The sequence below is a fragment of the Danio rerio genome, chromosome 4 (assembly GCF_049306965.1).
Source record: "Danio rerio strain Tuebingen ecotype United States chromosome 4, GRCz12tu, whole genome shotgun sequence".
Taxonomy (NCBI): Eukaryota; Metazoa; Chordata; class Actinopteri; order Cypriniformes; family Danionidae; genus Danio; species Danio rerio.
This window is the reverse complement of record NC_133179.1, coordinates 16,611,216-16,634,457: the sequence shown is the minus strand read 5'-3', so window position 1 is coordinate 16,634,457 and position 23,242 is coordinate 16,611,216. Positions and strand designations below refer to the sequence as shown.

Below are 23,242 nucleotides of genomic sequence, written 5' to 3'. Positions count from 1 at the left end.
AAATGGAAAGCAAATGACAGTTCATACATGAATACATTAGGTTTACTTACTATTATATTCCTCTCACCATTTCATTTCCATTTCAAAAGTCACAAATAGCCGCTGAGAGACAGTGCGTGTTGACAACAACAAACGCGTTTCGTCAAGATGTTTGGCACCGTACGCCTTCTGTAGTAGCAGGTGGATAATAAAAGGTAAAGTTTTACGTCTGTTCAGCAGGCAGTTCAGCAAGAGAGCAGCACGTAAACAAACTGCTGGCATATTTTTTATTTACAATTACAAGCTTAAATAATAATCAATTCATATTTAAATGTGTACTTAAAGTGCTAAGCTAACAATTTTGCACGATAAATGACCTTATGGAAACTAGACGTACAGGTGAGTTGCGTGACACTCTTGATATTAGTGTATGTGTTCAGTTGAGTGGCATCACTGTAACATCATATGCGGGGACTGTAGTGCAATAATCTGACTAAATACTACTGAACTCATCCTGCTAAACATGTTTAGGAAAATTCAAACTTAATATTTCATATTTATTGTATTTCCTCAAGAAAATGTAGGAAAGATTTGGAATTGTTTATTAACAAAAACATGGAGTATAATAGAGAAATGAGTTTATTTGATGTAGTTTTATTCTGATAATGACAACTTGAACTGTAAAGCACAACAGATTTTTATTTGTGTTGTGTTATTAGGAAAACACCATATACATAAGAAAAAGTGGGCTCAATGTAAACCAAACTTTTCCCATTTTGTGAATGACTTCAAATCATATGAAAAACTTTTAGAACGACAAAACAAAAAGCACTGAAAACCTAATGATCTGAAAACATTTCATTTCATGTCAATGTATATATTTTTATATATCTGTCTCTTTCAGAAAACTATGTAAATATGTAATACGTCCTCTTCTTGTGGCACTGAATTAATGATAAAGTGAAATAATCTGCAAGTGTTGTAGACTAGAGTTTTCATGTTTGTCAGACTGAACCTGAAGCTTGGAGGAGCAGGTGGGAAAATGCTCTGTGCTTTCTAACAGATGAGTCGTTAGTGACAAAAACAAGCTGAAACTTCAGACTGTCAATGAAACTTGTCTTTTATTTGATAAATGTGCACAAGGCAGATGACAAACAGCTGCTCCACAACTCCCTCTTGTGGCCAATGAGTGTAACCATATAAACGACATCAAATAAACAAGAGGTGACTATTTTATTGATCTGAATATCCAATTAATCAGATTTTGAAAGGCTTAAACCACTTTAAAGATTAAGTTTGAGGGTAATTCTCTTACAACGTCATTTTCCACACAATTATGTTTAAGGTAAATGATAATAACAACAATAAATTACAATAATAATATTAATAATGTAAATATATATTCCAACTAAAATATATTACCAATTTTTAAAAATAGTATATTTTCTCGTAGAGCATTTCCTGTTATTGATTTATTATTTCTCCTGGATGAAGTCCTTACACCTTCAAATGACACTAAGCAGATGACCAATATCTTGCAAAATAAATAACTAATAAAATATGATGCAGTCATCATAACAAATAATACAGAAATTAGTTTAATATGACGTAACATAATGTTGCATTTTCACAGTCACACATGACTAAAATGAATATAATTAGTATTGTCATCATTTAAAATGGAGTAAATGGTGAATTCCTTTGTGTATAACAACTGTTGTGTTATTAAATGTTTGACTTTTTTTAAGCTAAATGTGAAACGTTTTCTATGGTGTGACCGTCTCAATCACGGTTCAGTAGATTACAGCTCTTATAAATTAAAAAGAACATTGTGAAATCATTAATACACACCTCAGACTAGGGGCTTGGACAATAAACCATAATATATTGGATCCTGATAACAATAACATGTCAATAACAATGCTAAGCGCTGCACTTTTTTATTCTATATTGATCTAAGAGCCAATCACACAGCAGAAGTGTGCAACAATGGGAATCTAAAAGTGTGTTGATATTAGAGATGTACTGAATGTACTAAAATATGGAAAATAAATATTGAGATTGCATTTTTCTATTCCTCAGACCTAATTTTACAAGTGTATATATATTTTAGTAAATGGCAATCATTTTTTTCTGGCCATATATTTCTAAAAACAAGAATTTGACACATTTTGGCACTGAAAACCATGTCATGTGGTGTGACACTATATGATAACTTTACAATTTGACTCAATTACACAAGAAGATTTTCCATATTTCACTTTTTTCATATTTAACTAGAACATTTGTTTCATTGTGTTGTCATTTGCTGTGACACCCCTACAGTGCTCAGCATAATTGTGTAAACCCCATTTTGATAAATAATATTTTTCTCAATTTCTCAGTGAATATAGGATATTTATTTTGATGCTTTTAAACAAAACAGATTTATTAAACAGATATGTTTATTAAAATGATTTTTTTTTCACCAAACATATTTATAAATTGAAGGAAAATACAATTAAATTCAAGCAAAATATTGCAAAGAGTATATTTTTTTATATATTGCAAAAAAAATTCAACTGAATATTTTAATTTTTTTGGTTTTCTTATTTTTTTTCTCTTTTTTTATTTGTATTTCATATTTTTCTATAACATAAATTTGGGTTAGCTAGTTTTTGGACTGTTATCGTAAGTTATTCTGTTAGATAAGCTCCAGATTTGGCATCAGTATTGATTAATCTAATGTATATGCACAAATATAATATTGTAAAGCTTCCTATTAAAAATATGAATTTAAAAGACAGATTTGTGAGGGGAGTACTCGTATATGCTGAGCTCTGTATATTGAAAATGTCCAAGTTTGGAAAATTAAGGAGAAAAAAAATAGTATTAGCATTAATTAAAGATACGATTCCAACAATTAAGATAAATCCTATTATTAAGAGTTGTTTTTCTTATTTTTATTTTGTTGCACCATTGGGCATGTTTATGGTACAGTTCAACTAAAAGACAAAAGGGAAAAAAATTACTGTGAAAGAAATTAATAAGGTTACTGACCGCTGATATTTTCTCAAACATAAAAAAATCAAACTACATAAATATAAATTAATCTTCCTCTGTGTACATTTATTTGCCAACTATACACACACACACACCCTGTTTCATACTGACCCTGTATCCTCTTATATTAGACATGTTTAACTTGTTCATCTTTTTGAGATTACAGCACTGTTTGACTGATTTTTCTCTTCCAGTAGCAGGTTTGACTGAATCTTTCTCTGTGTCTCTGATGAGGAGGATGTGAAGCTCAGGACTGGTCATCATATCAACACATCAATCTACAGACAAACATCACATTTAATAAAGATTTAATGAAGAAAGCCTGATCAATGTGTCAATGTTGTGCCCACTTGTGGAGGATTTGTGCATCTGCATGAAAACAGCAAGAGGACAGGAAATGAAGAGTGTGTAATCCTGCAGCTGTAGAGCAGTTTAAGCCTCATTAAAAACACCTGAAGCTGCTAATCAAGCTCATCAGCACTGATAGAAATCTCCTGACTCAACTCTTTTCTTTTATTCCAGCAGAAATTAAGATTAAAAATTGATGTAAAAGTTATTTATTTTCAATCAATTACAGGCTGAAATGAATCAAGTTTTTGGTGACTATTTTTGTGATTGTTTGCACATTTTAAACAGAAATATGTTTCATGAATGCTGACATTTTTAATTAAAAATAAGAAGTTTATGTGTGACAGTATTGATCCCACTGCTGATATTTTATATCATATGAAGAAAACCTCTAAACACAACTGTCCAAAGCACATGTTCACAGCACAAGCTCAGGTGATAAAGTGTTGTGAGCTCATATTTCACTACTGTTTACATTAAAACAATCAAATGATGATTTACCCAAGATAAATTCATAAAGGCACTAGTGGCCTTAAACTGATTTACAGGAGGAAAGTCATGGATTTAAATCATTTGAGTGGAAAAGTTGTTTGATTAAATACAAATCCCTCAGTAAAACTGCTAAACAATCATGTGCTTCATTAGTTAATTTGCTCGTTAACTAAATTGAAACCACACAAAGCTTGTGTTAATTCTAGTGCATTGTTTAAAAACTGAAATAATATTAAATATTTAATGAGCAAAATCCCATCCAAAACACAAATAAAGTTTCTCAGACTCAGCGGCTCGGCTGATCAAACAAACTGTTTTAATCTGAGTCCTGAGGTCAAATCCAATGACCGCTGATTTCAATTTGAGAATCCTGTTGATTTAATTAGAAACACACAATTACAAATAAAGGTCATCAAGAGCGGGATTTGAACCCGGGTCTCCAAGATTAAAACACGACACTTTAATAAGCTGAGCCACAGAGTCTGAGGAGAGCATAATAGCTGTAGATTGTCTTTTATTGCACAATTTTTATCATATTTTTGGACAGAATCATCACAACACACAAATACTTCAAAGCACACGAATACTTTTTGGTTTCAGTAGCTTAATTGACTAATCCGCTGTGCATTAATCTGAGAGACCTGGGTTCAAATCCCGCTGTTGCTGATCTTAATGTCTAAATTGAGTGCTTTATATCAATTTACTGAATTAAAACATGATGTATGTTCTCAGACTCTGTGGCTCAGCAGGTAAAACTTTACAGTTTAACTCTGAGGTTGTGGGTTTGAATCCTGCTTCTGCTAAAATCAGTGAAAAATGATTTTTTTTACAATAAACAGCAAAAGATCTCAATGTCACCCTGTCAAATACTTTCTTCAGCTCGTCTGGATCAGTGGCTCAGTTGATTTAAACAGTATGTTTTAAGTTTGATGTTATGAGTTTGAATCTCGCTTATGCTGAAATCGGTGCAAAATAATTTTTACCAATAAAGTACAAAGATCTCAATGTCACCCTGTCACAAAAACTCATCGAGCAGCTCATCCAGCACAGTGGCTCAATTACCTAAGACACTGTGTTTTAACTTACAGGTTGTGGGTTTGATTCCTGCTTAAACCAAAATCAATGCAAAATGTTTTTAAACGATAAACTGCAAAAGATCTCAATGTCACCCTGTCAAAAACCCTCTTCTGCTCATCTGACTCAATAGCTCAATGGATTTAAACGCCATGTTTTAACTTTGGGATTCGTGGGTTCAAATCCTGCTTATGCCACAATGCAAAGTTTTTTTTTTTAGTGATGAAGTGCAAAAGATCTCAATGTCACCCTGTCAAAAACACCTCTTTCCTCATCAAGCTCAATGGCTCAGTAGATTAATTCACTGCATTTTAACTTCAGAGTTTAGGGTTTGAATCCTGCTTATGCTAAAATCAGTGCAAAATGTATTTTTAGCGATAAAGTGCAAAAGATGTCAATATGACCCTGTCAAAAACACTGCTCTACTTGTCTGGCTCAGTGGCTCAAATGATTAAACGCTGTGTATTAATGCGGGAGTTCTGTGTTCAAACCCTGCTTATGCCAAAAAGACTGAACATTTTCACCAGTACTAGAATAAATATCAATACATAGCATACAAAACACAACACACATCACAAGCCACAGTGGTGTAGTGGTTAACAACATAGACTGTCGATTCTGATGCAGTAAAGATGTGGGTTCAAATCCCAGTCATCACATCTTTATCTGAATTTGTCAGGAAACACTCTTTATATTCCACCTGAAAACCCCAGCACTCTGGACTGACTCAGTGGCTCAGTTGTTAAAGCATTAGCCTTTACTCTTGGAGTCTTGGGTTTGAATCCCACTATTGCTTATTGCTGTCATTAAAAAAAACCCAATAACATGCACCAAACTCCATCTCTCAGCGTGTAAGCTACGATGGCACTAGTGGCTAAAACACCGTTGGTTGCGGACAAGGTGACGGTCAATACATGGGTTCGAATCCCACCTAAGAACCTACCTGGGGCGGTAAGGCAAACATGAGGGCAAGTACCTGAAGCTCAAGGGGAAGTGAGCACACTGTGAAACACGGACTGGAACATGAAGTGAAACACGGACCAGAGCACAAGTTCACCTGGGGCGGTAACACAAATGAGAATGGCGGACACACCCGGCGTGATAAGACAGACATGAGTGAGGAAGGCTGGACTAAGATGACAGATGGGCGGACCAGAGAAGAGAGAGGCGGAGTGGAGATAAGAGAGGCTGACCAGAGAGGAGGAGAGAAAGGTGCAGCGGAAGAGGAAAAAAATCCTTTTTTTTTTTGGAAAAAATACCTTTTTTTTGGCAGGAATGATAAAATTCTGTAACACCGTGGTGATTCGAACCCCAGTCTCCTGTGATTAGTTTAGCTCTCACACCATGAGCACTGACCACTAGGCCACCAGGAACTCACACTAACTACAGTTCGTTTGTTATATTTAAAGATCAAGCATGATCACGCAGTTTAAAAAAAAATTAGGAAATAATTATTTTATTTAATAAATTAATTTAAAATAAATTAAAATTTAAATCTTAAAAATGTCCAAACATTTAAAAAACACTCAACAGACATAAATAGACTCACCAGCAGTGGCAGAATAAACAGAGAATGGGGAAATGGATCTCGTGTTGCTCCAGAAATCACACTATAAACTGTTCAACATTAATTCTGCATAAAGAAACAAATAAAACTGAAGTTAGAGCACATTACACAGCCTGACACGGTGCAAAGACACAAGTGAAAGACTACCTAAACTACAGAGTGAAACAAATACAGCAGAAATCATTGCACTTCACTATTATAGTGTCAATCATAATATTTTTAAATTTAATACATTACAAAACTCTTCAATTAGGAAAAGGTACAGAAAAAAGACTGAGCATTAGGAACTGCCTAGATGTGCATTATCTCAAGCGTTTGCACTTCCCCCATACAAAAGATGATTTAAATCAAGCCATGTAACTTTTAAAATTTGTTGAAAGTTTTTAACTTTAATGCTAGAATTGTTATTTTGCATCCGCTTTGTGCACTTTGTGTTAGCAGCGTATCTCTGTTTGTCAAATAACAATGTTAATCTTACAGACAAATACTTATGCATTACCTGTCACTCAGCAGATGTCCATCATTACAGTCAATGTCTGACCACATGCTTCTGCTGGACAAAACACACCCTTCATTCTGTAAGGAAAGACACAAATAAATAAAATAAAAAACACTTAATAGCAAAGTTCAATTTACATGTTCATGTAACATGCTCAAAAACACTACTTTAGGTTAGTTTGTTCTAGATTTGTTCTACATTATAAGCTTTAGGAGAATCTCCATCCTAAATTTACATGACAATAACAGGAGTTCATCAAGAAAGCAACATGTAAACAAAGTGTTTGTTAAACCCTTATAGAGGTGAGACTGCCTTCATACACAATAATTTCATTACATACTATCTTTTTCTCCAGAGTTAAAATTATATTTGAACAGAGAATGACAAGAGCAGCATCACCATACTCCAGCAAACAAATGAAAACACCTATTCTACATGCCAACAATGATTTAAATACATCTTAACACTGATATATGCCATAATATATAAAATAACACATATATAATGAGCACTAACGACTTTAAAAGAGGAAAATCTCTAGTTAAATGTGGATACTTACAGGTGATCAGAGTGACATCCTGGATGCTTGACAACACAGCGTGTAGTTTGTTATTAACGTTATGGCTGACATACATGCTGTTGAGTGAGTCTGTAAATAAGCTGTCATCTGCAGTAACTGTACTTTAACGGTCTTAAAACATGAATAATCAGTCGTGTCGAGGCGGCTGTCATCAGTGTCATGTTGTTGATGAGGCTCTAAAGGTGTCACAGTCACGCTGAACGTCAAAGCCGCAGACGCCGCCTAGTGGAGCGGAAGTGAATCAGTGTCAGTAGTTTTAATGCATGAAAACAAACTAGAAGTGTGTCGTTGGAGACGGGATGCGTTTTTAGTTTTATATATATTAAATCACGTCTGTGATCTTCTTTAAATGGTCTCGAGCAGCAGATAAACATGGCATCTAACGGATGATCAGCTTCTCAACTGAAGGGGTAAGAGAAAATTAAATGTCCAATATGTTGAACTGTAGTAGGCATATAGATATCACATGGCCGAAAAATAAATATTAGAAGAGACAAGAGGTCTTGCAATACTATTTTACTGTTTGTCTATGCTTTAAATTTATAAATTATATATATATATATATATATATATATATATATATATATATATATATATATATATATATATATATATATATATATATATATATATATATATATATATATATATATATAATTTAAACTTATAAGTTTTATTATAACTTAAATAATAAAAATAACCTTGATCATTTATATATATATATATATATATATATATATATATATATATATATATATATATATATATATATATATATATATATATATATATGATCAAGGTTATTTTTATTATTTAAGTTCAGAATCAATAATTTATTTCATGTTATGATATTTGCAGACTCGTAAAGTCTATTTTAAAACGACTCATTTTCCAGCTCCTCCTTGTGGACATGAAGCATATCTTACAGAACTGAACCACAGAGGGAAAATCACTCTTACTGACTGACTTAGATTGCATGGGGAAATGCAGCATTACTGATTCTGTTTCTATCAAGTTCATCCATCTGTGCCACAGGTTTCTCTTAAGAAGAAGAGAGGAGTTTAACTTAATAAAAGTTTCATGACAAACCCTTTTTATTTTGTCAGCTGTTGCTTATAGATGTATAATTGTTTTTTATAGTTTTTAGCTGACTTATTGCAAAAGTGAATATTTGAGCTTGTTTAACAGCAGCAGAAGGGCATTAAGTTGTCTGAATGTTGCAGTGCTCACTGGAATCAAGTGTGCATCTCTGCTCATTATGCAGATACAAATGTTTTATTTCTGCTCACACTCAGATTTCTGCAATATTTCACACAGTGTAAAGCTTTGTTCAGACTGGAAATACTACTCCTAAAATAATTACGCATAAATCCACATATTGTTTATTTATTTATTTTTTTAACAAAATTATCTGCAGAAATAGCAAAAACATGTTAACAGATTCTGTCTGGCCCTAATAATCAGCAACAATAGCAAAGATCACTTTCCCCAGTATTGACTATTGAACTTTTTTTCATTCAGCTGTTTTTTTTTTTTTTTTATTGTTACATTTTGCATGTTTGTTAAAACCAAAAGTTTCTTGCAGTAATGTTTTTGTAATAAATGGAAAGCGAATGACATTTGTCTCCCTTTTCTGCTGATCTAAAAATGGTCCGATCCATGACTCAAAAACTGTAGTGTGTGTTTAGAGCCGTGAGATTCATGATCCGTTACACAACTACTCAATAATAATCAATAAGACTGTTTGTGTGGTCCGGGATTACAAATGTCAGTTTGTGGTTTACAATATGGTCAATCAAGGTTGCCTGAATCACATCTGACAAATTTAATCCGGTCTTCTTTATCCACGTCCTCCACCAGCTCTACTTCTTCCTCTTACTGCGACATCGCCTTCCATTTTTATTGAAGATAGCTCAACTTAACCATCTGGTTATTTTTTTGTGCTTACACTTGAATGGTGTGTCAACAGTCATGCCACAGTGTGTGTGCGCACACGACGGCTGTGTTTAACCAGTTACTTCATGAGTGTGTTCAGTTGAAAGCTTGACATGTTTAATATTAACTGCATGTAAGTGTGTTTAGTGTTTTGCAAATCACTGTGTGTAATGTTTTGCAAAAAGTGCAAATCTAAGCTTGTTCTTGTTCCTTGATTGTAAAATGTGTGATAGAAAAAAAAATCCAATCTACTTTTGGGATGTTTTGTTAGTCAGTGTAGTGTGTGAATCTGCAGTGCTTTGCTTCTCGTGGAAGCCATCACATATAGAAAGATATTCAAGGCTTTTCGTCTGTCTTTGCTCTGCAGGATAAGGTTGTTTGGAGCCTCACACTCATCCAGCAGAAGCATGTGGACAGAAATTGACAGTAATGATGCTCATCTGCTAAAGGACATGTCAGACTTTTCACTGCGCCTTTTTCACAGATGCGGTTCAGTGATTGTTGTGTATTGATACTTTGACTGTAATGCAGTTAGGCACTAGCCTTCACAACCTCCTTGAAAATTTTACAAGCATTTACAGAACATGTTTTTTGATCTTGTGGACCTTGCAAATCTACGGATTGCGTTTATTGAGCCTAATCACACTTCATAAACTCCTGCCTCAACACAAATATTAATTTCTACTAATGTATTTTCTCTTTATTACCTGTGTATGCTCTGTAGAGTGTGGATTTGCCAACACTTCTCGGATCGATCCCTGTTTTATCAAACCAATCTGATCCGTAGTCTCTGCAGCAAACTGCTGAAACAACAGAAACTGGGTATTTTCAGTTATCTACTTTGAAATACTTTTGTAGCTTGCTCTGTGGTTGTGTTACCTAAGGGCGTTCTTTCACTATGCTATCCCAACCGTGCCCAGGCCGGTCTCCCAGGTCGTTTGAGAAGTGTGAGTGCTCTGAATCGGGCTCAGGCACGGTTCACTTGATTTAATTCAGTATCAATGCAGACCCTCTTAATTTCCACAAGATAGAGCTGAAGCACTGATCTTCTCTCATGCATCTGTTACAAATAAAGCCGCCATTAAACACCAATAGTTGTTTAGTCGTTGTTAATATCATCAGTTTAGAGCACTGATCATCAACTGGTGGGCCAGATCCGCCCCGCTGAGCTGTTCAATCCAGCCCGCGACTGGATTGCAAAACTGTGAGGCTCACTATAAAAGCAACTAAAAATAAGAACAACTGAGTCTCTTGTCAGAATAACCACTATTGGACTATATTTAGGCTACACTCTGAATTGAGGACAGACTATGCGGCGTTAAGGATTTATTGTTTCAAACAGGTTTGAAGAAAACAACCGGAACGCATAACTTTTCCTCATGTCCTTAACATTTTTTTCTATTATTATTTCTAGGTCTCAACAACATGTTTGAAATTAGCAGACTCCTCAGGAATTAGAAAAAAGAGGAAAAACAATCTGGCACAACTTAAAATAGCATGATAATAACCAGGTACCAGAACAAAACAGGTCACAAATAATGTTCGCACATCAAATTAAACATTAAATGGGCTTGATTTCAAATCACAATGCTGAAACGGGCTACTCCCAGCGCTTAATCAATGGCTAAAGTTACATTTCCTCTCTGACATCAACTTTTTCAAATCAGGCTTGGCCGCTGTCAGACTTATGCACTGACAGACCTCCAAAGACTGGTTGGACAGTCGGTTCCCCTGTTCCCCCAGTGTGTTTTTATTGAGTTCATTTTGGAGAACGCAGCCTCACAGGTGTAGGTTGAACCAAACATGGTGAGCACATACATAGCCAGCGTTTTCAATGGGTCATAGGTATGAGGACAAGATACCCAAAATGCGCTCAGGCGTTCAGCACTACTGAGACCCGCCTTCACGTCGCCTGTGATGCATTTTTTACTACGATTGTGGAGAATTCTATATAACTTCTAGTGGTTGACCCTGGTATAGGTGATGGGAGCCTGAATTAATTGCCTTCAGTTTGTAATGAAATGGAAAAAGTGCATTAAACATAATCTTAAGCCAAAATGAGATTTTATTTGATTTTAAAATCTGATTTATTAATTGAAAAAGTCCGACCCCCCAAGGAGACTGTCTGGTAAAACTCTGGCCCTTTGACAAATATAGTTGATGGCCACTGGTTTAGAGGAATTCACCATTTAACAGATTTATTTGTCCAAATATGCTGTATGCACTCAACAATCAGTCAAACTCTACTAGAAATGCTGCTTGGGTTTGCAAACAGAACTTAAAGTAAACTAAAACAAGTGAACATCACTTAATACAGATGTGAAACAGATAAACTGCACAGAGATACAGACTAAACAAGCCTCTGGAAATATTTTGTCCTGTTTTGAGTGTTTAAACTTGAGGTTTGGCCATTTAGCACTATCTTTACCCCATCAGCGTGTTCAGCTCCTGAATAAATCATAGATTCATTTGTAAATGTACATAAATCAAGCCCCAGTTCAAAGTCGTATAATACCTAAAGTCTATCGAGTACACAGAAGCGAAAGTGCAGATCTTCATCCGCTCCACTAGGCGGCGCGAGCGGCTTCGCGTCCAGTCTGACTCACAGCTTCAGGTGTTTGTTTGACAACAAGGAGCGCGTGATGACAGACACCAAAACAAAACGCGTGCAGTTTGATTTAAATACACAATTTACAGATGACAGCTTAGCGACAGACTCTTAATGTGTTTAAACAGCACATATTCCAGCTCAACAGCAAATTAAAGCAGCGGAATCTGCGATAAAGTGCAGGAATGGAGTGAAGAGACTCACCTGTAAGTGTCATTTCTCTTTAAGTCATTGTTTTGCTTGTAAAGTGACTGACATGAGCTGTGGAAAAGTCTTTACACATTTACAATAATCACTGATATATATTTACTGAGATGTTGTGAAAGACTCGTCTGTCAGTTTATTTATATTTACATTATGATGGATGAAATATGTTGAACACTGTAAGATTTTAAATGATTTTGATGGTGTCTTTAGTCTACACTATATTACAAGGGGGATTTGCTATTTCAACATGAGCTTGACTGAAGGTTGTCTCAGCTTACATGATGATTATCAGACTTTGTTTACATCTTTCTTGCTATTGTCACTGTCAGACTTTGTTTATGTATTTTTTACGAGTAAAATTAAGATATTTATATTGTAAAGCAGCAAAAATCTGGACTTATGCTTGTAAAAAGTGTCAATTAAAGAGATTTTGTAGAGCCGCAGACAGTGTTTAATACTGTACCTGTCAACTAGACAATATCTATATATCTGTACATGTGATCTTCTGTTTATGAGCTGTTACGTTGATGATGAAGTGATGAATTCTGGTGTTTTAGATGTGTTTTCTGCTGTTAAGTGTTCATTTGTGTGTTTCCTCTCCAGAGTGAAGGTTGTGTTTGGACTGTTCAGCCAACAGAATCAGAGCTCTGGGACATTTGACAGCCATGGACTGTAAGGATGGACGTCTGCTGCAGGACAGGTGAGACCCGCACCTTGTGTTTGAGGTTTGGTGTGTCGGTTACCATCATTTTCTTTCTGGAGGGTCGTCCCTCTGGAAAGGAAATGATGGTAACCGAAACGGGAGGAGAAGGGACGGGGGTCCAGATTTTTATACAGCTAAATTTATTTTGTGGTAAAAAGCAGCATAACCCCTGCTGTACATGGCCCCGTAGGTCAGGGTGGGACCCGACCCATCCCACCCCTTCTTTCACACCACATTCACACATATCGCAGTGATCCAGCTGGGATTGAACCAGCGACCTCTTAACCCACGAGGCATTGCTCTACCACTGAGCCACAGATCACATAAAGTAAGATGTGCTGGAACTCATATTTGACTATTCAAGTGAACATGAAAACATTTAAAGCTTGAGTGAAGCTTGAACCCAGATCTCTTTGATGAGAGCGCAATGCTCTACCACTGAGCCACATTTCTCATTATACATCACATGCTGGAACTCATATTTGACTAATATTTCACTGCCTGATGTGCAATAAATGAGCAGAGCTGGGCTTTGAACCCAAGTTTTTACGACAGTCTTCAGCATGGAGAACATGTGTTCAGCCAGTAGCACCACTGTGGCTTTTATACTTGTTTGGGGAATTTAGCAAAGTTTGTCAGATATAATGCCACTTATTTAACGTATACACTAATGTGATTTGAAGCCAGCGTTCCTCGATAACAACACTACGCTCTACCCACTGATCCACAGATCTGTTTCCAGGTCATGTGCTGGAACTTTTATTTCACTGTGATTTTACAACAAGCCTGTGAAGAAAACATCAACATGCTGCAGCAGGATTTGAACCCAAGACTCCATCATCAGAGAACATGTGTTTTACTGCTTGTACCACTGTGACTTCACTCCTAGCATTGGTGTTTTGGACACTTTGTTGATTTATTTACATCAGTTTTTCACAATCAAAAGAGGGATTTGAACTCAAGTATTGAGTGTAGAAGTTGCAGCTGATTATCCACTGAGCCACAGAGCCTGTGAGGAGCATCAGAGACTTTTAATGCATTTATTTTTCATGCACGACTCATTTTTGGATTAAATTAAAATGTCACATGCAGAAATAATCATTAATTAAATTGATGACACGAACGTCATTTGTATATACCATTTGTTTATTCAAGTTATTTGAAATAAAGAGTCTCATTCACCTTGAAGCTTCTTGTGATCTGAAAGACTTAGATTAACAGCATCAGGTGTTATTGATCAGGCTGGAGGTGAAATACTGAAGTGGATCTTCAGGATCAGGATTAGACAAACGCTCGAGACAAGAAAAAGCTCGATTTAATTAATTTTTGATGTGTTAATGCAGGTCCTCTTACTGTCCACAAGATGGAGCTGAAGGACTGACCTGCTCTCAGAGGAATTCACTATTTAACAGATTTATTTGTCCAAATATGCTGTATGCACTCAACAATCAGTCAAACTCTACTAGAAATGCTGCTTGGGTTTGCAAACAGAACTTAAAGTAAACTAAAACAAGTGAACATCACTTAATACAGATGTGAAACAGATAAACTGCACAGAGATACAGACTAAACGAGCCTTTGGAAATATTTTGTCCTGTTTTGAGTGTTTAAACTTGAGGTTTGGCCATTTAGCACTATCTTTACCCCATCAGCGTGTTCAGCTCCTGAATAAATCATAGATTCATTTGTAAATGTACATAAATCAAGCCCCAGTTCAAAGTCGTATAATACCTAAAGTCTATCGAGTACACAGAAGCGAAAGTGCAGATCTTCATCCGCTCCACTAGGCGGCGCGAGCGGCTTCGCGTCCAGTCTGACTCACAGCTTCAGGTGTTTGTTTGACAACAAGGAGTGCGTGATGACAGACACCAAAACAAAACGCGTGCAGTTTGATTTAAATACACAATTTACAGATGACAGCTTAGCGACAGACTCTTAATGTGTTTAAACAGCACATATTCCAGCTCAACAGCAAATTAAAGCAGCGGAATCTGCGATAAAGTGCAGGAATGGAGTGAAGAGACTCACCTGTAAGTGTCATTTCTCTTTAAGTCATTGTTTTGCTTGTAAAGTGACTGACATGAGCTGTGGAAAAGTCTTTACATTATTATAATAACCACTGATATATATTTACTGAGATGTTGTGTAAGACTCGTCTGTCAGTTTATTTATATTTACATTATGATGGATGAAATATGTTGAACACTGTAAGATTTTAAATGATTTTGATGGTGTCTTTAATCTACACTATATTACAAGGGGGATTTGCTATTTCAACATGAGCTTGACTGAAGGTTGTCTCAGCTTACATGATGATTATCAGACTTTGTTTACATCTTTCTTGCTATTGTCACTGTCAGACTTTGTTTATGTATTTTTTATGACTAGAATTAAGATATTTATATTGTAAAGCAGCAAAAATCTGGACTTATGCTTGTAAAAAGTGTCAATTAAAGAGATTTTGTAGAGCCGCAGACAGTGTTTAATACTGTACCTGTCAAATAGACAATATCTATATATCTGTACATGTGATCTTCTGTTTATGAGCTGTTACGTTGATGATGAAGTGATGAATTCTGGTGTTTTAGATGTGTTTTCTGCTGTTAAGTGTTCATTTGTGTGTTTCCTCTCCAGAATGAAGGTTGTGTTTGGACTGTTCAGCCAACAGAATCAGAGCTCTGGGACAGTTGACAGCCATGGACTGTAAGGATGGACGTCTGCTGCAGGACAGGTGAGACCCGCACCTTGTGTTTGAGGTTTGGTGTGTCGGTTACCATCATTTTCTTTCTGGAGGGTCGTCCCTCTGGAAAGGAAATGATGGTAACCGAAACGGGAGGAGAAGGGATGGGGGTCCAGATTTTTATACAGCTAAATTTAATTTTGTGGTAAAAAGCAGCATAACCCCTGCTGTACATGGCCCCGTAGGTCAGGGTGGGACCCGACCCATCCCACCCCTTCTTTCACACCACATTCACACATATCACAGTGATCTGGCTGGGATTGAACCAGCAACCTCTTAACCCACGAGGCATTGCTCTACCACTGAGCCACAGATCACATAAAGAAAGATGTGCTGGAACTCATATTTGACTATTCAAGTGAACATGAAAACATTTAAAGCTTGAGTGAGACTTGAACCCAGATCTCTTTGATGAGAGCACAATGCTCTACCACTGAGCCACATTTTTCATTACACATCACATGCTGGGACTCATATTTGACTAATATTTCACTGCCTGATGTGCAATAAATGAGCAGAGCTGGGCTTTGAACCCAAGTCTTTACAACAGTCTTCAGCATGGAGAACATGTGTTCAGCCAGGAGCACCACTGTGGCTTTCACGCTTGTTTGAGGAGTTTAGCAAAGTTTGTCAGATATAATGCCACTTATTTAATCTATGCAATAATGAGATTTGAACCCAGAACTTCTTATTGGCCTCACAAAGCACTAACCACTGAGGCACAGATCTGTTGTCTGTACAGGTGCTGTAACTTATATTTCACTCTGATTTTACTAATATTCTGTTAAAACAGGCAGAAGTAGGATTTGGACCCACGACTCCATCATCAAGTACACATCTCTCTGGGATTGAACCAGCAACTTCTTAACCCATGAGGCATTGCTCTGCTGCTGAGCCACAGTCCACATGTGGAATGATGTGCTGGAACTCATATTCATCTATTATTTCACTTCCTCTTGATCAATAATTGAGCAGAGCTGGGATATATTATTTCACACTTGTATGTGGTGTTTTAGACACTTAGCTGGATTTCATAATCACCATTTATCACAATCAATTGAGGGATTTTGAACCCATGAAAGTATTAAGACTAAACATGAGTATATCCACATGCGCCACTGTGACTTGCACAATTTAAACTGGTGTTTTGGACATTTTGTTGGATTTAAGAACAGTAAGGTTTCATTTCCAGACTTGAGCACAGAGAGTGCAGCTGATTATCCACTGAGACACAGAGCCTGTAATGAGGGCAGGAGATTTTCACACACTTCTTTTATTCAGTTTGAGTTTCTGGCTCTTGATAATCCAATAACTTCAGTCTATTATCTGTGTATAAAGTTATTTCTGCTGTTCGAGTAATTAAGTAAGCTTCTTGTTAGCTGAAGGTCCTTCATTAACAGCCTCAGGTGTTTTGAATCAGGTTGGAGGTGAACTGGAGAGTGGATCATCAGGATCAGGATTAGACAACTGCTTGAGAGAAAAAAAGGCTCAATTTAATTCAGATTTCATGTATTAATGCAGATCCACATATTGTCCACAAGACGGAGCTGAAACACTGATTTGTTCTCATGCATCAACGCATTTAATGGCAGCTTCATTTAAAACAGAGATGAATGTCATCAGATCAGTGTTTCAGCTCCATCTTGTGGACAATATGTGGATCTGCATTAATACACGAAACCTGAATTAAATCGAGCCTTTTTTTCTTTCTCAAGCAGTTGTCTGATCCTGATCCTGTAGATCCACTCTCCAGTTCACCTCCAACCTGATTCAAAACACCTGAGGCTGTTAATGAAGGACCTTTAGTTAACAAGAAGCTTCAAGCTAATCTGACACACTTTGCAATTCAATCAATCATAAAGCATGTATTTGACTATGACATCTATTTACAAATAATGAGTGTTTTTTAGTGTGAGTTTGATTTGGAAATAAGAATAAAGGTGTATTTGCTTTTATTTATTCACTTCATTGATTTATTTGACCATTTTTATAATTATTAGTTGTGCATCTGACATTTTAAGGTCATCAAAAAATTACCCGGACAGCAGAAATAACTTTGTCACACAAACTTACACAGATAATAGACTGAAAGATTAGATTATCAGGAGCTGAATAAAAAGAAGTGTGTGAAAATCTCCTGCCCTCATTACAGGCTCTGTGTCTCAGTAGATAATCAGCTGCACTCTCTGTGCTCAAGTCAGGAAATGAAACCGTACTGTTCTTAAATCCAACAAAATGTCCAAAACACCAGTTTAAATTGTGCAAGTCACAGTGGCGCATGTGGTTATACCCATGTTCAGTCTTAATACTTTCATGGGTTCAAAATCCCTCAATTGATTGTGATAAATGGTGATTATGAAATCCAGCTAAGTGTCTAAAACACCACATACAAGTGTGAAATAATATATCCCAGCTCTGCTCAATTATTGATCAAGAGGAAGTGAAATAATAGATGAATACGAGTTCCAGCACATCATTCTACATGTGGACTGTGGCTCAGCAGCAGAGCAATGCCTCATGGGTTAAGAAGTTGCTGGTTCAATCCCAGAGAGATGTGTACTTGATGATGGAGTCGTGGGTCCAAATCCTACTTCTGCCTGTTTTAACAGAATATTTGTAAAATCAGAGTGAAATATAAGTTCCAGCACCTGAACAGACAACAGATCTGTGCCTCAGTGGTTAGTGCTTTGTGAGGCCAATAAGAAGTTCTAGGTTCAAATCTCATTATTGCATAGATTAAATAAGTGGCATTATATCTGACAAACTTTGCTAAACTCCTCAAACAAGCGTGAAAGCCACAGTGGTGCTACTGGCTGAACACATGTTCTCCATGCTGAAGACTGTTGTAAAGACTTGGGTTCAAAGCCCAGCTCTGCTCATTTATTGCACATCAGGCAGTGAAATATTAGTCAAATATGAGTTCCAGCATGTGATGTATAATGAGAAATGTGGCTCAGTGGTAGAGCATTGCGCTCTCTTCAAAGAGATCTGGGTTCAAGCCTCACTCAAGCTTTAAATGTTTTCATGTTCACTTGAATAGTCAAATATGAGTTCCAGCACATCTTTCTTTATGTGATCTGTGGCTCAGTGGTAGAGCAATGCCTCGTGGGTTAAGAGGTCGCTGGTTCAATCCCAGCCAGATCACTGCGATATGTGTGAATGTGGTGTGAAAGAAGGGGTGGGATGGGTCGGGTCCCACCCTGACCTATGGGGCCATGTACAGCAGGGGTTATGCTGCTTTTTACCACAAAATAAATTTAGCTGTATAAAAATCTGGACCCCCGTCCCTTCTCCTCCCGTTTCGGTTACCATCATTTCTTTCCAGAGGGACGACCCTCCAGAAAGAAAATGATGGTAACCGACACACCAAACCTCAAACACAAGGTGCGGGTCTCACCTGTCCTGCAGCAGACGTCCATCCTTACAGTCCATGGCTGTCAAATGTCCCAGAGCTCTGATTCTGTTGGCTGAACAGTCCAAACACAACCTTCATTCTGGAGAGGAAACACACAAATGAACATTTAACAGCAGAAAACACATCTAAAACACCAGAGTTCATCACTTCATCATCAACGTAACAGCTCATAAACAGAAGATCACATGTACAGATATATAGATATTGTCTATTTGACAGGTACAGTATTAAACACTGTCTGCGGCTCTACAAAATCTCTTTAATTGACACTTTTTACAAGCTTGAGTCCAGATTTTTGCTGCTTTACAATATAAATATCTTAATTTTACTCGTAAAAAATACATAAACAAAGTCTGACAGTGACAATAGCAAGAAAGATGTAAACAAAGTCTGATAATCATCATGTAAGCTGAGACAACCTTCAGTCAAGCTCATGTTGAAATAGCAAATCCCCCTTGTAATATAGTGTAGATTAAAGACACCATCAAAATCATTTAAAATCTTACAGTGTTCAACATATTTCATCCATCATAATGTAAATATAAATAAACTGACAGACGAGTCTTACACAACATCTCAGTAAATATATACCAGTGATTATTGTAAATGTGTAAAGACTGTTCCACAGCTCATGTCAGTCACTTTACAAGCAAAACAATGACTTAAAGAGAAATGACACTTACAGGTGAGTCTCTTCACTCCATTCCTGCACTTTATCGCAGATTCCGCTGCTTTAATTTGCTGTTGAGCTGGAATATGTGCTGTTTAAACACATTAAGAGTCTGTCGCTAAGCTGTCATCTGTAAATTGTGTATTTAAATCAAACTGCACGCGTTTTGTTTTGGTGTCTGTCATCACGCGCTCCTTGTTGTCAAACAAACACCTGAAGCTGTGAGTCAGACTGGACGCGAAGCCGCTCGCGCCGCCTAGTGGAGCGGATGAAGATCTGCACTTTCGCTTCTGTGTACTCGATAGACTTTAGGTATTATGCGACTTTGAACTGGGGCTTGATTTATGTACATTTGCAAACGAATCTATGATTTATTCAGGAGCTGAACACGCTGATGGGGTAAAGAAAGTGCTAAATGGCCAAACCTCAAGTTTAAACACTCAAAACAGGACAAAATATTTCCAGAGGCTTGTTTAGTCTGTATCTCTGTGCAGTTTATCTGTTTCACATCTGTATTAAGTGATGTTCACTTGTTTTAGTTTACTTTAAGTTCTGTTTGCAAACCCAAGCAGCATTTCTAGTAGAGTTTGACTGATTGTTGAGTGCATACAGCATATTTGGACAAATAAATCTGTTAAATAGTGAATTCCTCTGAGAGCAGGTCAGTCCTTCAGCTCCATCTTGTGGACAGTAAGAGGACCTGCATTAACACATCAAAAATTAATTAAATCGAGCTTTTTCTTGTCTCGAGCGTTTGTCTAATCCTGATCCTGAAGATCCACTTCAGTATTTCACCTCCAGCCTGATCAATAACACCTGATGCTGTTAATCAAAGTCTTTCAGATCACAAGAAGCTTCAAGGTGAATGAGACTCTTTATTTCAAATAACTTGAATAAACAAATGGTATATACAAATGACGTTCGTGTCATCAATTTAATTAATGATTATTTCTGCATGAGACATTTTAAATTAATCCAAAAATTAGTCTTGCATGAAAAATAAATGCATTAAAAGTCTCTGCCGCTCCTCACAGGCTCTGTGGCTCAGTGGATAATCAGCTGCAACTTCTACACTCAATACTTGAGTACAAATCCCTCTTTTGATTGTGAAAAACTGATGTAAATAAATCAACAAAGTGTCCAAAACACCAATGCTAGGAGTGAAGTCACAGTGGTGCAAGCAGTAAAACACATGTTCTCTGATGATGGAGTCTTGGGTTCAAATCCTGCTGCAGCATGTTGATGTTTTCTTCACAGGCTTGTTGTAAAATCAGAGTGAAATAAAAGTTCCAGCACATGACCTGGAAACAGATCTGTGGATCAGTGGGTAGAGCGTAGTGTTGTTATCGAGGAACGCTGGCTTCAAATCACATTAGTGTATACGTTAAATAACTGCCATTATATCTGACAAACTTTGCTAAATTCCCCAAACAAGTATAAAAGCCACAGTGGTGCTACTGGCTGAACACATGTTCTCCATGCTGAAGACTGTCGTAAAAACTTGGGTTCGAAGCCCAGCTCTGCTCATTTATTGCACATCAGGCAGTGAAATATTAGTCAAATATGAGCCCCAGCAGGTGATGTATAATGAGAAATGTGGCTCAGTGGTAGAGCATTGCGCTCTCATCAAAGAGATCTGGGTTCAAACCTCACTCAAGCTTTAAATGTTTTCATGTTCACTTGAATAGTCAAATATGAGTTCCAGCACATCTTTCTTTATGTGATCTGTGGCTCAGTGGTAGAGCAATGCCTCGTGGGTTAAGAGGTCGCTGGTTCAATCCCAGCCAGATCACTGCGATATGTGTGAATGTGGTGTGAAAGAAGGGGTGGGATGGGTCGGGTCCCACCCTGACCTACGGGGCCATGTACAGCAGGGGTTATGCTGCTTTTTACCACAAAATTAAATTTAGCTGTATAAAAATCTGGACCCCCGTCCCTTCTCCTCCCGTTTCGGTTACCATCATTTCCTTTCCAGAGGGACGACCCTCCAGAAAGAAAATGATGGTAACCGACACACCAAACCTCAAACACAAGGTGCGGGTCTCACCTGTCCTGCAGCAGACGTCCATCCTTACAGTCCATGGCTGTCAAATGTCCCAGAGCTCTGATTCTGTTGGCTGAACAGTCCAAACACAACCTTCACTCTGGAGAGGAAACACACAAATGAACACTTAACAGCAGAAAACACATCTAAAACACCAGAGTTCATCACTTCATCATCAACGTAACAGCTCATAAACAGAAGATCACATGTACAGATATATAGATATTGTCTATTTGACAGGTACAGTATTAAACACTGTCTGCGGCTCTACAAAATCTCTTTAATTGACACTTTTTACAAGCATGAGTCCAGATTTTTGCTGCTTTACAATATAAATATCTTAATTCTACTCGTAAAAAATACATAAACAAAGTCTGACAGTGACAATAGCAAGAAAGATGTAAACAAAGTCTGATAATCATCATGTAAGCTGAGACAACCTTCAGTCAAGCTCATGTTGAAATAGCAAATCCCCCTTGTAATATAGTGTAGATTAAAGACACCATCAAAATCATTTAAAATCTTACAGTGTTCAACATATTTCATCCATCATAATGTAAATATAAATAAACTGACAGACGAGTCTTTCACAACATCTCAGTAAATATATATCAGTGGTTATTATAATAATGTAAAGACTTTTCCACAGCTCATGTCAGTCACTTTACAAGCAAAACAATGACTTAAAGAGAAATGACACTTACAGGTGAGTCTCTTCACTCCATTCCTGCACTTTATCGCAGATTCCGCTGCTTTAATTCGCTGTTGAGCTGGAATATGTGCTGTTTAAACACATTAAGAGTCTGTCGCTAAGCTGTCATCTGTAAATTGTGTATTTAAATCAAACTGCACGCGTTTTGTTTTGGTGTCTGTCATCACGCGCTCCTTGTTGTCAAACAAACACCTGAAGCTGTGAGTCAGACTGGACGCGAAGCCGCTCGCGCCGCCTAGTGGAGCGGATGAAGATCTGCACTTTCGCTTCTGTGTACTCGATAGACTTTAGGTATTATACGACTTTGAACTGGGGCTTGATTTATGTACATTTGCAAACGAATCAGTGATTTATTCAGGAGCTGAACACGCTGATGGGGTAAAGATAGTGCTAAATGGCCAAACCTCAAGTTTAAACACTCAAAACAGGACAAAATATTTCCAGAGGCTTGTTTAGTCTGTATCTCTGTGCAGTTTATCTGTTTCACATCTGTATTAAGTGATGTTCACTTGTTTTAGTTTACTTTAAGTTCTGTTTGCAAACCCAAGCAGCATTTCTAGTAGAGTTTGACTGATTGTTGAGTGCATACAGCATATTTGGACAAATAAATCTGTTAAATAGTGAATT

General features: G+C 36.9%; 3 long non-coding RNA genes across 7 annotated transcripts in view; all 3 read right to left on the bottom strand.

Annotated features, from left to right (window-relative positions):
- LOC101884691 (uncharacterized) overlaps nucleotides 1-23,242 on the bottom strand; it is an 89,584-nt gene that overhangs the window by 47,702 nt on the left and 18,640 nt on the right. The window lies entirely within an intron of this gene.
- On the bottom strand, nucleotides 2,608-14,846 carry LOC101884897 (uncharacterized). Of its 4 annotated transcripts, XR_012402037.1 has the most exons (7): nucleotides 12,032-14,846; nucleotides 10,396-10,576; nucleotides 10,224-10,316; nucleotides 7,561-7,803; nucleotides 7,002-7,078; nucleotides 6,485-6,568; nucleotides 2,608-3,390 (listed from the first exon to the last, which is right to left on the bottom strand). It is a non-coding gene; the product is annotated as an uncharacterized lncRNA (long non-coding RNA). The 4 variants fall into 4 exon arrangements; XR_012402038.1 differs by lacking the exon at nucleotides 7,561-7,803 and having other exon boundaries at nucleotides 3,262-3,390; nucleotides 12,032-13,045; XR_223481.6 differs by lacking the exons at nucleotides 10,224-10,316; nucleotides 10,396-10,576 and having other exon boundaries at nucleotides 12,032-12,077.
- On the bottom strand, nucleotides 20,717-22,815 carry LOC103910432 (uncharacterized). 2 transcript variants are annotated; one of them, XR_012402047.1, is made up of 3 exons: nucleotides 22,608-22,815; nucleotides 21,877-22,003; nucleotides 20,717-21,251 (listed from the first exon to the last, which is right to left on the bottom strand). It is a non-coding gene; the product is annotated as an uncharacterized lncRNA (long non-coding RNA). The 2 variants fall into 2 exon arrangements; XR_002458168.3 differs by having other exon boundaries at nucleotides 20,717-21,172; nucleotides 21,907-22,003.